Source organism: Adiantum capillus-veneris, chromosome 19, assembly GCF_014529385.1.
Source record: "Adiantum capillus-veneris isolate H3 chromosome 19, ASM1452938v2, whole genome shotgun sequence".
Lineage (NCBI taxonomy): Eukaryota > Viridiplantae > Streptophyta > Polypodiopsida > Polypodiales > Pteridaceae > Adiantum > Adiantum capillus-veneris.
In genome coordinates this window covers 151,200,725-151,214,701 of record NC_140949.1, presented here as the reverse complement: position 1 = coordinate 151,214,701, position 13,977 = coordinate 151,200,725, and the positions used below count along the sequence as shown (strand labels likewise).

Below are 13,977 nucleotides of genomic sequence, written 5' to 3'. Positions count from 1 at the left end.
TACATCAACATGAATCTTTATTTTCTTACCCCCATGATCAAAAGTGAGGGTCTTTTCCACATAATCAGGGACGGGTGTCATGTGGAAGTGCCATGGCATACCCAAGATGATATCACATCCCTCGATGGGTGCCATCAAAAATGATTCGCAATCCTTGTACTCGCCAATCCGAAGATTGAGCTGTCCTTGCACGGGAGTTGCATTGGTTGTCAACCCCTCGAATGCCGATCCGGATGTAACCGGTGTGCCAAGCTGAGCCGGTGTGAGGCACAAACGTTCCGCAGTATCCAGGGAGATGAAGTTATCCGTGGATCCTGGATCATAAAGAACCAGTACTCTCGCTAGTTGTTCAAAGACCCCCAGCCCTTCAGAAGTTGACGCTTCTCTTTCTCCGTTTCTGTGTTTCCTTGAACATCTGGAATTGAGTTCGAGCTTGGTGGAGCGGGTTCCTTACTTGCTTTATCTTGCCTCGTAGGGGCGTGTTCTTGCCGTTGCTGCTTTAGCGGGCAATCCGGTTTCATATGTCCTTTCTCGCCACAGTAGAAGCATCTTCCTTCCTCTCTGAAGGTTTGAAGTTGAGTAGGAGAAAGATACTTAGTTCGCTTGCCATTGCCCTCTGGCTTCTTAGAATGATCATAGTCCCTAGATGGAGGACGTTTTCTTCCTTGGCCCCCTTGGTCATCGTAGACCCCTCTTTGTCTCGCACGGTAAGTGCTATGCTCCATTTTTCTAGGCGTCCCAGTTGAGTGCAAATCCTCAACAATGATTGCTGACTCCATCATCCTCTGAAGAGTGTCATGCGGATACACTTTCATACTCTTTCGAAGCTGAGGTTGGAGACCCGCTTCGAACTTCCGTTTCTTTTCCTCGTCGGCAATCTTCATGAAGAGAGTGACCTTCAAAAGAACCGACCAATACTTGTCCACATAGGTTGTTACTCTCTCATGTTCCTTCTGGGCGAGCCAGTCCCATTCCTTCCGTATGTCCTGCTCGAAGTCAAGCGGAAGAAACTATTCATAAAATTCAGATTTGAATCTCTCCCAAGTTCTGGCCTGAGAACCTTCCAAAATCTTGGCTAACCACCAATTACTTGCCGTTTCCTTGAGGTGCATCCCCACATGGCGCAATTTGTATCTTTCTGTGAAGTGCCCATTGGTAAAGGCGACTTCAAACTGTTTGATGAAGGACAGTGCTTTGGAGATATCTCTCCGTCCGTTGTAGGTTTCGAACTTGATGTCCTTGTCGCCCGATTTGAAGACTCTCATGCGATGTTGAGACTTGCGACCATGCTTCTTGAATCGAGGCTTATCTTTAGGTTGATGTAGGGTAGTAGTAGTAGCGGCTTCCTTCTTCTGGCGAGACGATTGAGAAGTAGAAGTATAATCAGGAGAGTAAGATGGAGATGAGATAGAGATGTCCTTGCTCTCGTCTAGCAAAGAGAGCGCTTTTTCCTGGCCTTTCCTTGGAGTAGGCCGTTCATTCCGATCCGAAGATCCTTTGTGCACCTCGGCATGTTCTTCTTCTCTTTCTTCCTGTGGTCTCACGCCAACAGTGTGGTCTGGATGCCCGGCTGCATCGATTCCATTCGTTCTCTTCATTCCGCCCAAGAGCTTTTGGACATCTGGCAATAGTAAGACTTGTTGCAAATCCGCAAGCTGAGCTCGCACTTGTTGAAGCTCCTCTTCAACGCTTCTCCCTTGGCTCGACATGGTTCTTCCCGGAATCGTCCTTCTTTGCAGAGAAAGAGAGGAGTCCGAGCTCTGATACCACTGTCACAAAACGGGAGCGTACACGAGCACTTTAAAATCTGAAAATTAAATAACTTTGCAAATGTGAGAGAAAGGAGAAGATCGACACAATATTGGGGACCAGAAGATGGGTTGGTCCCCCCCCCCCCGTCAAGAGTATTCTTTATTCAAGGAGAGTCGTATACAAGCACAAGAACCCGAGGAAACCCCTCTGTTCTGTAATCTTAGACCCGAGGGTCGTTCTTTCCCGCAAAGGACTTAGGCACGAGGCCGTACTTTCCCGTAAGGGACTTAGGCGCGAAGCCGTACTTCCCGTGAGGGACTTCCCGTAAAAGGGAGATTCCTGCAAAACAAGCCAAACAAAGCAACAACTCGCAATGCGTATCGACAAATTATACCTGTCGCTCCTTGCTCGGAAAAGCAACCTCCGTACTCCGTCGTCACCCGAACACTCGCAGATTCCCGTCGCCAAACTTTGCTCCAAGACCTCAGCGTTGGCACTTCCTGCTACTCCTTGCGATCTCTCCAAACTGTAACGCTTGCTGCCTTTTTATAGGCTCTTGCACCCGGCGGAAATAGGGCACAAAAGTAGAAGCTCTAGCGCTTCTAGAGAGAGGAGAGAGAGAGAGATCGCTGTTTTCAACCCATCCGTACAGCTTGCGTAGGTTTTTTTTTTTTACGTAAGGATTTGGGGCTGCTTTATTTGGGACCGGTCACTTAAAAGTGGCCGGCCACTTTTAAAATAAAGTGTGAACCTGTTCAAACTTTTAAAAACCACTCCGTGAGTTAAAAACTAATGCTACACAAGCACATTCCAAGCGTCCCTGGGTGCAGAACACGGCTCAGATGCAATGCAAACATAGCTTCCTCGCGGGAAAGCATCTGCCCTCCCGCGAAGGTTCCTGCTTTTCGTAAAAAGCTTCTTTGAATCCATCTTTATTCTTGTGCTTGCGTTCTTACGTGTATTTTCTTACTCAGTTCGGATTTCCTCCTCAGCCTACGGAATGCCCCCTTTTCTGATGTACCCGTCACCCATCATGTGACGCATCAGGGGCACTCGTAACCCGGCCCTTTCCACCGAACTTACGGAAACTCCTTCGCGATGTTTTACCGTCACCCATCAAATGACACATCAGAGTTGTCCGTTCTTGATGGCATTTCCTGTAGCTACAATCTTTTAACAATTCTTAGTGTACACAATAAAATATCCTAGAAAAAGAAATTAATCATTAAAAATAAGAAAATAGTCCAATTAGCAACAAAGTACCACTTCTTAAAGCACCTGTTGATGATAATGTGGTCACTACGAGCCAGCCAAAGGAATACAAGGAAGGCGGGGCAGCCGTGAAGTTTGACACTTTTAATGGCACACAGGACAAAATGAAGGCCTTGACCTTCATACAACAATTTGATGCGGCACATGCAGGTGGAAACTTCACAGAGTCTTCCAAGATACGCAAGGCTGCCACCTTTTTGAAGGGTAATGCGTTGAGATGGTGGACCACATTGTTAAATCAGGGCCAAGCACCTATAACATGGGTTCAGTTTAAACAGATACTTTCACCTGCGTGGCTCACAAACACTTTTGAGGTGGATGTGATCAAGGCGTGGTATGATTTGAATGCGTCAAATTGTGCAAATCTAGAAGAGTACAATCAGAAATTTTGGGATACTTTGTTACCCATAAGCTCTCTCTCTCTCTCTCTCTCTCTCTCTCTCTCTCTCTCTCTCTCTCTCTCTCTCTCTCTCTCTCTCTCTCGTTTTTTGACCTAGTAGACAGCAGTTCACTCTTTTGACCATAACTTGCTCATCCGAACTCCGATTTAGGTGATCTATAGCCTCAATCGAAGAGCACGAAGCCCTCTACGCATTGATGTAAAGACAGAATTTTTCTGTGTAATGGAAGGCTTTGCTGTAACAGCATCTCAAAACTGAAAAAACTGTCAAAACTTTTCATTTTTGTTGCCGACTTGAAGGCAATGTCAGACAAAACTCGCAAGGGTGGAAAAGCCACTCTCGCCATGGAGAATGATGCAAAATCTCCAAGGAATTTCGATGTTAATCCAACCACATCGTCTACAACAATGGAAGCAATGATCATGGCTTACTTGATCTCATTACAAGAAACCGTCAACAAGCAAGGTGAAGAGTTGCGCGCACTTGCAATGGAGAATGGCACTTTAAGAGTTCTCGTTGTGGAAAATGAAATCTCGAGAAGGTTCTTGAGATGCAAACAACACGCTTGATGCATCTTGAGAATGAAGTTCAAGAATGTAAACGCTCTCTTGTTGACATGAATGTATTGAAAGAGCGCTTGAGCAAAGTTGAGAGTGATCATGTATTGAAAGAGGAAACGATAGATACAATACAACATGATGTATGTGAGATAAGAAATGCATCCAAATCATGGGCTGATATATGTAAAAATCATGTGGTTTCTACATCTCCTATCACGCAAGCTGTTGTCCAAGCAAAGAATGTAGAGAATGTGGATACTCAAGAATTGCAAGAACGACAAAAACGCTCAAAGAACATCGTCATTCATGGAATCAAGGAGGAAAGCATGGAAACACCCCAATCTCTTGGGGTTGCTATTGAAGAGTTTTTTGCTACACACTTTCGCATGTCAGGAATCATGGCTTATGGTGCACATCGAGTTGGAAAACAAGGAGTCCCTCGCTCCGGAGAAAAACCTATTGTATGTACCATGGCTGATGAGGTAAAGAGAAAGATCATTCTTGACAATGGTTGGATCTACCTCAAAGGAACGGGTTGTAATGTATATGAGGATCGCACTCTTATGCAACAAAATGTATGTCGCAAAGCATATGAGGAAAGAAGCAAGAAGGTTAAGGTATCATCTCAAGAAGAAAAGCCACTTGAGGAGGATGCAAGTCCACCCAACAAATAGGGATACATGATCTATGAGACCAACTCACGCTTGCAAATAAGCTTTTAAAATTGTAACGGGTATCCATGGAATGCGGGAATTGGCATTGATGAGCTTACCAATGACTCCGATGTGATACTTCTTGTCGAAACATGGAAGCATGATGCCCAACGAATTCTTGGATTACAAATACGATGTGCATTCTTTGATGTGGACCAAAAATGCAAGCAACGAAGAGGCCAAGGAGGCGTAGCATGTATGACCAAAAAGGGTTTGAAAGATGTTTCCATTGTCAAAGAAGATCAGTATAAACGCTACTTATGGCTGAAAATCAGCCCACCAAATGGTCAAGTCATGTTTGTGGCTGGTTGCTACATTCCTCACTATGACTCCAACTTTTATGCTCGCTTGAATATGGATAGAGATCAACCCTTTGTTTAACTAGAGGAAGACATTGCTCATTACAAGATCAAGGTGAAGTCATTGTTTTTGGAAACATGAATGCTAGCACAAATATATTACAGCACGATACACAACAAGTCGACATGCCGCATGTCTCAAGAAGAATAGATGACTCATACATGTATAATCGAAGTTCTAATGATGCAAAAGAACTGTATCACTATGGAAAGTCACTTCTACATATGTGCAATAGTACCGGAATGCTCATTGCAAATGGTGTATCTCTATGGCAAGGCACCAATGACTTTACATGTAGAAAGCACAATGGTAATAGCGTGATTGACTATATGTTGTTCTCGGAAGCCACTCTAGAATGCATACAAAGCTTTACACTTGGTGAATGGAATCCGGAATCGGATCATAGGATGTTATGTATTGACTTCGAGTGTGGTAAACGGCCCGAGCATGTAGCCTCCAATCATGATGTGAATCATTTTTTCCTACGTCTAGACTTTAAACGAGCACTTATATATGCTAATATGGTGGACCAAATGTTAAGCATGATAGAGCATCAAGAGAGCCCAACATTAAAATACAAGTGGAAAGTTTTCAAAGAAGTAATTTGCTCTTGTGCAAAGGAATGCTTTTCGGTGAAACACATGTCTTGCAAAAGGTCTAAGAAGGGTATCACCAAGAAGAAATGGTTTGACATGGAATATAGTCAAGCCCAAAAACACTTGCTAAGATTGGATGCAATCAAAGACAAGGAAGTTTACTTGGAATGTTCACACATATACAAAGCACTTGTTCAAAAGAAGAGGAGAAGGTGGGAAGTCAAAAAACAACTTCTTTTAGCGCAAGAGAAAGCACATGCATGTGACAAGTTTTGGCAAAATCTAAAAGGCAAGCGCGTTGAGAGCTTTAGTGACTTGACTCTTGAGGATATGTATATGCATTGCAAGAACCTCTATGAACAACCCAATGTTGATAAGATGGAGTGTTGTAGCTCCCTTCCGTTTATGTCTCCCTTCTTTACCATTGAAGATGTATGCCGCGCGCTTGAGAAACTTGCTACTCGCAAGGCAGGTGACCTTCAAGGTATCAAGGCTGAAATGATTAAATGGACAAGCAAGAAAACACGATATTGGATATGCGATATGTTTAACCTTGCACTTCAGTATGGCATGCCTCATGATTGGAGTGCAAATTGGATCAAACCTTTGCACAAAGGAGGAGATGTAAACAATGTGAACAACTATCGCACTATAATGGTTGGTTCTTTGATGACAAAGTTATTTGGATGTATCATGGAGATGAAGATAAGTGAATGGGCTGAAAAGAATGGCAAACGTGCGCTTGGCCAAGCAGGTTTTCGAAAGCATCATAGCACTATTGATCACCTTGTCACTCTTGGAGTTCTTATGGAAGCGTCTCGATTGAAAGGAAAAAAGTTGTATTGTTGCTTTGTGGATTTCAAGAAAGCTTTTGACATGGTACCGCGAGGAAATCTTTGGAGATGTATACAAAGCCTTCAAGTGCCGAGAGAATTTATGCATGCAGTCTTTCGCATCTACCAAAAAGTGATATGTCGATTACGTCTGGGAGATGGAATTTCAGAATTTTTTGCAAGCACTATTGGTGTCAAACAAGGATGCCCACTTTTCCCAACCCTCTTTGGGCTACTCATTGATGAATTGGAATGCATGGTTCTTGACTTTATGCAGCAAGAAGGCATAGAAGAGGTTAAGATCGGAAATACGGTGATCATGCTTTTGCTTTATGCCGATGATGTAGTGCTCTTGGCACATACCTTAGCAGATGCACAAAAGCTTATGAGTGTCTTGAAACGCTTTTGCCTACATAGCGGGCTGATCGTGAATGGATCCAAAACCAAGGTTATGCTTGTAAAGACCCTCAATGACGAAAATACATGCATTGTATACAAGAATGAGCAACTTGAAGTGGTAGATCACTTCAAATACCTTGGCCTTGAGGTTCCATCCAATCATAAATGGAAGGATTGTGCAATGCGTCGCTTGGAAGCCGGAAAGAGGGCTTATTATGCATTTGAGAACATGTGCAATGCTGGAGAGATCAAGTGTTGGGCTCTCAAAAAATACCTCTTTGACACATTGGTGACACCGGTGCTTCTTTATGGAGTGGAGGTGTGGGGTGGAAGCATCGGGAAGTCTACTTGGAAAGAGTTTGAGAATATCCAAAAGCATTTTCTCACCAACTTTCTCCAAGTCAAGACACAAAACCCTACATGCTCTTACTTCTTGAGTCCGGATCGCTTCCCATTGAGGTCTTGGGCATGCAAAGGGTTGTGGAGTACATGCGTAAGACACAACGTAGCCCTTTGCATCGACTTCCTAGAATCGCATATGAAGCAAGTCAAAAGGTTCAAAAGACATGCAAGAGCAAAATACTAAGTTCGGGGTGGATGCTTGACATCAAGAAATGGTTTGGAAGATGGGATGCATGTCACTTGGTCAAGGATGCGTCAATCAACTCCCAAGTTAATGAGGCCTTCTTACAACGCCAATGTATCACGGCTTGGCAGAAATCCGGAGGTTCTCGCTTCAACCATTACACCACACCCGTTGCCCCAAACTACAAATCTCTCTTCTTCTCCAAATGAGGTAACTACTAACCGAACCCATCCCTACATCCTTGAGCCCATCCCGTTGAGTGCGATCCGCACCATTGCCTCCATTCGTCTTAGCTCCCATTCTCTACACTGCGAGACAGGACGTTGGGGCACTGGCGAGGAGTGTCATCGACTTTGCACCTTATGCCCTCGTCAAGTGCGAGAGAGTGAGTACCACATTAGGTCCTCTTTTCCCCATATATTCAGCCATGAGCTCTCCCTATATACCTTCCTCTCCCAACCACGATGTGGACTCTCTATTGCGACGCTCATTTCAGTCATTTTTGAGCATCGAGAGTCACTTATGACCTCCGCTCACACCACGTGACATGTTCATTTGGTCCCATAGGTCATATTTGACCTCCGAGGACGATAATAGAACACTCTCTCTCTCTCTCTCTCTCTCTCTCTCTCTCTCTCTCTCTCTCTCTCTCTCTCTCTCTCTCTCTCTCTCTCTCTCTCTCTCTCTTTGTGAAACAAGTGGCTGTATACTGAGTACAAAGAGACTTCCAAGGATGCTCTAGAAAGCCTATCCTTGGAAGGTGTACAAAACTGTATGGGTGCACATCCATGTGTGTGTACTGGGTGAAGAGACTATAAGTACATCAGGGTGTAGGATGTGAGGAGTGCAACAAGAACCATCTCGGGGGTGCATAATGCCAAGTAATGCCCCCACCAGCTAGGCTAAACAAAACTGTAGTCCGAGCCCATAGTCTGAGAAAACCTCTTTGCCGCTCCTCTGCTGCCCTCGAAGAGCCATCTGAAGTATCCCACTGGCTACGAAGAGTATGTAGCAAAACTGACCAGATCTCCAGCAATGTGTCTGTAATGCTGGAAGGTTGCGCGCTAAGAATCTGTGAGCATCTCACCTTCAAGATCACCCATAAAGTAATAGAGGAGATAGTGACAAATCTCTCATCCCTAACAGGCACATCAGCCGCATGAATATCTACTGAAAGCATATCCAGCGAACCTCTCCTATACCCAAGAGAGGTCAGCAAAAAGACAGGATCAGTGTCAGAACCCTCATAAACCAGGTGTGAAGCCACGTAATGCTGAAGCCAAGCGACAGAGCCCCATGTCACAAAGCCCTGATGAACACCCATACGCACTAGCAGACAACACACCGCTCGCCAAACAAAATGAGCCTGTGGACAAATCCAGAAGCAGTGTCGCAAAGTCTCTGTAACTCGCATAGGACATCTGAGACAAATAGGGTCATGACCTGCGCGGGCCGCCCACTCCCCAACAGGCAAACCAGCATGAGCAAGCATCCACATGAAATAAGAAATCCTCCTGCTAACCCGCAAGCCCCAAATAGTGGACCAAAACTGCCTCTGCTCTACAGGTGAGATCCTCTGGGACAGCCAATGCTGCAAGCGTCGAGGATAGTGTGGAACCGGCTGGTGGCTAATCATAATCCTCCTCCCAATCCGAGCAGTGTACTCAAAAAAGGAAGGGGACTCCTCTCCCCTTTGTTCTGGTGGCCACAACCACTCACCTGGATCCCAAACAATCTGAGCCAAGGGTCTGCCCTCCCAAATCCAAAGTCGCCAAAGGGATGCCTCATGTTGAGGAAAAACTGGGTCAACTATACATCTCTTCCCTTTGGAACCCACCACTCTAATAGGCTGCCAATGAAAAGCCGGCTGCAGATGCACGGGGACTGAACCCTCTGAAGAAAGGCGAATATGCATACCCGAAAGCCGCTGCTCCATCGGCGCAAAGATCAAAGCACCTCGCCTAATGATAACCGGTCTGCTCTCTCTCTCTCTCTCTCTCTCTCTCTCTCTCTCTCTCTCTCTCTCTCATTCTCATGAAGAAAATGTGCCAAGGAGGAGGCAAGTCTCTCAAGCAAATAGGGATGCGTGACCTATGAGACCGAGTTACAATTGAAAATATGCTTTTGGAATTGTAATGGATACCCATGGAATGCGGGGGTTGGCATTGATGAACTAACAAGCAAAGCCGATGTTGTACTTCTTGTTGAAACTTGGGAGCATGATACACAAAGAATTAACGGCTTGGAGGATTACAATGTACATTCATTGATGTGGTCAAAGAATCTCAAGCAACGAAGAGGACAAGGAGGGTTAGCATGTATGGTTAAGAAAGGATTGGAAGATTTTGTATCAATTGTGAAAGATGACAAGTACAAACGTTATGTATGGCTGAAAATTATGACACCAAAAAGAGCACCCATTTTTGTAGCCGGTTGCTACATTCCTCATCATGATTCTCCCTTTTATGCTTGCATGGATAGAGATCAACCATTTTCTGATTTGCAAGAGGACATTGCTTATTTCAAAGGTGAAGGTGATGTTATTGTATTTGGGGATATGAATGCTCGCACAAAAACATTGCAACATGATACTCAACAATTTGATATGCCATACATTTCAAGGGAGTTGGAGGAAGTTCACTTGTATGATCGTACTTCAATGGATGAGAAAGAGCCAGATCACTATGGAAAGTTACTTTTACACATGTGTAATAGCACGGGTATGCTCATTGCCAATGGTGTATCTTTGTGGAGTGGAACCAATGGATTTACATGTAGCAGACATAATGGGGATAGTGTGATTGACTATATGCTACTCTCTGAAGCCATCATGTATCGCATAAAGAGTTTTATGTTTGGTCAATGGACCCCGGAATCCGACCATCGCACCTTATGTATTGACCTTTCATGTGGAGAAGCAACTAAGCATGATAATCTCAGCCAAAGGAAAGAGAAGTTATCACTATGTATGGATTTCAAACGGGCACCAATGTACATTGAAATGGTTGAGCAAAAATTATGGATGACAAAGCTTCAATGTGATGCACCATTGGAAACTAAATGGGAAGCTTTCAAGAAAGCTATTTGTTCTTGTGCGGAAGAATGCTTTGCCATAAAGCATCTCCATGGTATCAACAAAGATAGATCACGCAAAAGGTGGTTTGATAAAGAATGTCAAGATGCTCGAAAGTCCTTGATAAAGCTTGATGCAACTATGGACAAAGACAACTATCAAAGTCATTTGCATACATACAAGGCATTGATTCAAAAGAAGAGAAGAAGATGGGAAGTAAAGCAACAAGAATTTCAAGTCCAAGAAAAGGCACATGCATGTGGAAGATTTTGGAGAAACTTGAGAGGCAAGCGGGTTGAGAATTTTGGTAACTTGAGTCTAGTGGATATGTACACACATTGTAGGCAATTATATGAGCAAGAAAATACTGAAAAAATGCCATTTTATGGTTCACTCCCATGTATGCCGTCTTTTTTTACTATTGAGGATGTATGCGGTGGGCTTGAAAAGTTGGCCACTCACAAAGCGGGAGATCTTCAAGGTATCAAGCCGGAGATGATCAAATGGACGGGAGATTTTACCCATGAGTGGATGTGTGATATGTTCAACCTTGCACTTCAACATGGTATGCCTTATGATTGGAGTACTAATTGGGTTAAGCCTTTGCATAAAGGAAGGGATGTAAAGAATGTAAGCAACTACCGGACTATAATGATTGGGTCTCTTATGGCAAAGTTATTTGGGTGCATAATGGAGATGAAATTGAGTGATTGGGCTGAAGAGAATGATAAGCGTGCAAAGGGACAAGCGGGTTTTCGTCGATGCCATAGCACCATTGATCATCTTGTCACTCTTCGTGTTCTCATGGAGGAAAGTCGGTTGAAAGGCAAGCGATTGTATTGTTGTTTTGTGGACTTTAAGAAAGCCTTTGATATGATTCCACGTAACAATTTGTGGAGAAGGATGGAAGAACTCCAAGTGCCAAGTGAGTTTATGCTTGCGGTTTCTCGAATCTATGAGAAGGTGATTTGTCAATTGCGCATGGGAAGAGAAATTTCAGAAATTTTTGTAAGCACTATTGGGGTTAAACAAGGATGTCCATTGTCACCAACTCTCTTTGGTCTATGCATCGATCAATTGGAACAAATGGTACTTGACTTTATGCAAGAAGAAGGCATTGAAGAGGTCACTATTTGCAATGCGGTAATCATGCTTTTGTTGTATGCGGATGATGTAGTGCTTCTAGCACACACTTTAGAAGATGCACAAAAGCTTATGGTTGTCCTTGAGAACTTTTGCTTGCATAGTGGGCTGATTGTAAATGAATCCAAAACAAAGGTTATGCTTGTGAAAACCAACCATAAGGAGAAGCCATGCATTGTGTACAACAACGAGACACTTGAAGTTGTTGAGAGCTTTAAGTACCTTGGCCTTGAGGTTCCATCCAATCACAAGTGGCATGAATGTGCTATGCGTCGTTTGGAAGCGGGAAAGAGAGCATATTATGCATTTGAGAACATGTGTAATGCGGGAAACATCAAGTGTTGGGTTCTCAAGAAGTATCTTTTTGATGCATTGGTGACACCGGTTCTTCTTTATGGAGTTGAAGTGTGGGGTGGGAGCATCTCAAAGTCTACTTGGAAAGAGTTTGAGAATGTCCAAAAGCGTTTTCTTACAAACTTTCTCCAAGTTAAGACACAAACACCATATATGCTCCTACTTCTTGAGTCGGGATCTCTTCCAATTGAGGTTATGGGCATGGAAAGGGTTGTGGAGTACATGATAAAGATGCGTCAAAACCCCTCACATCGACTTCCTACAATTGCATGGGAAGCAAGCAAAAAAGTTCAAAAGACGCATAAAAGCAAGATCTTGAGCACGGGATGGATGCAAGACATAAAGAAGTGGTTTGGGAGATTGGATGCATTACACTTGCTACATGATGCTTCAATTGACTCTCAAGTGAATGAAGCTTTTCTACAACGCCAATGTATTACGGCTTGGGAGAAATCCAGTGGGTCACGCTTCATACATTACACCACCTATATTGCCCCCAACTACAAAACCATGTTCTTCGCTGAGAGAGGAAACCGTACTCACACTTACATGCTTGAGCCTATTCCCTTGTCTGCGATACGCACTATCGCAGCAATTCGGCTTAGCTCCCATTTCCTTCGATGCGAGATAGGGCGTTGGGGCAATGGAGAAGAGTCAAATCGATTGTGCACATTATGCTCACTGCAAGTTCGAGAGTCTGAGTACCACACACTACTAGAGTGCTCAGCTTTTGATCACATCCGAACTTGCTTCTATCACATTTTCAGCCATAACTTAGACCTACACACTTTCCTCTCCCAGCCAAAGTGTGGGCTCTCCATTGCGACTCTCATCACTACAATTTTGGAGCATCGAGAGTCACTCATCAGCCGTACACATACTACATCACATGTAACTTTGGTCCCATAGGTCATATTTGACCTCCGAGGATGATAATAAAATCTATCTCTCTCTCTCTCTCTCTCTCTCTCTCTCTCTCTCTCTCTCTCTCTCTCTCTCTCTCTCTCTCTCTGTGTGCAGTGCTACCTCAACTGTCAGAGAGCTCCTACCTACAGGGCATCGGGGTTTTTTTTTTTTTTTTTTGGGGGGGGGGGAGGGGGGTTGGTTTGTGCTGCAGACGAGGCAGCTCGCAGAGGGTTGAGCATAGGGGCAATCCTTGATTTGGTGACCCGTCTGGCCACATCCAAGGGGAGGGAGAGGCGCCGCAGACGAGCAGGGCAAGTCGGGTACAGGATAAAAGGGGGCAGGCAGGCGCACCTTCATTTTTTTTGGTTGGGGGGGAGGGGGAGGGGGAGGGGGATCAGGATATTTGTAGGTATCTGTCCAACATGTGGGCTTTTAATTTAGTATGTGATGAGTTGGGGGGGAGGGGGAGGGGGAGGGGGATCAGGATATTTGTAGGTATCTGTCCAACATGTGGGCTTTTAATTTAGTATGTGATGAGTTGGGGGGGGGGGGGGGGGTGAAAGTAGTGAATGAGGGCTAATATAACACACTATGGGTGTGTGTGTGTGTGGATATAATGGGTAAGAGCTGATACAAAGGTTGGTACAAGATGAGCAGGGTGTACAATCCTTAAAAGAGAGAGACAGAGAGAGGACCCGGCAGATGAATTCCTAGCAGAGCCCTTGACTTGGAGTAAATCTTTTTGGTATATTTACAAATGGAGACACGGAATGGATCTACCTGCGGTCTTGCAGTAATGATGAGGTTACCTAGGATCAGAATAATGTAGAAAGAGCTAGTAGAAGAAAGGCAAAGACAAGATGACGCAAGCGGTGCCTCAGCATAGGCACAGGGTTCCCCAGCTGGAATTCCACCTTCATGTGGCGGCTGGCCCCCCTCTTCAAACATAGGACTTCATCCATCTCCTACAGCCCTGACAGCATACCCTCTGTCTAAAGTTCTAATAGAGATTCCTATAGTTCTACAGAT

At 44.4% G+C, this 13,977-nt stretch overlaps 1 protein-coding gene across 1 annotated transcript in view; it reads right to left on the bottom strand.

The window, feature by feature from the left end:
* The window catches only part of LOC147435077 (ATP-dependent zinc metalloprotease FTSH 5, mitochondrial-like), a 49,266-nt gene that overhangs the window by 17,490 nt on the left and 17,799 nt on the right, over window positions 1–13,977 (bottom strand). The window lies entirely within an intron of this gene.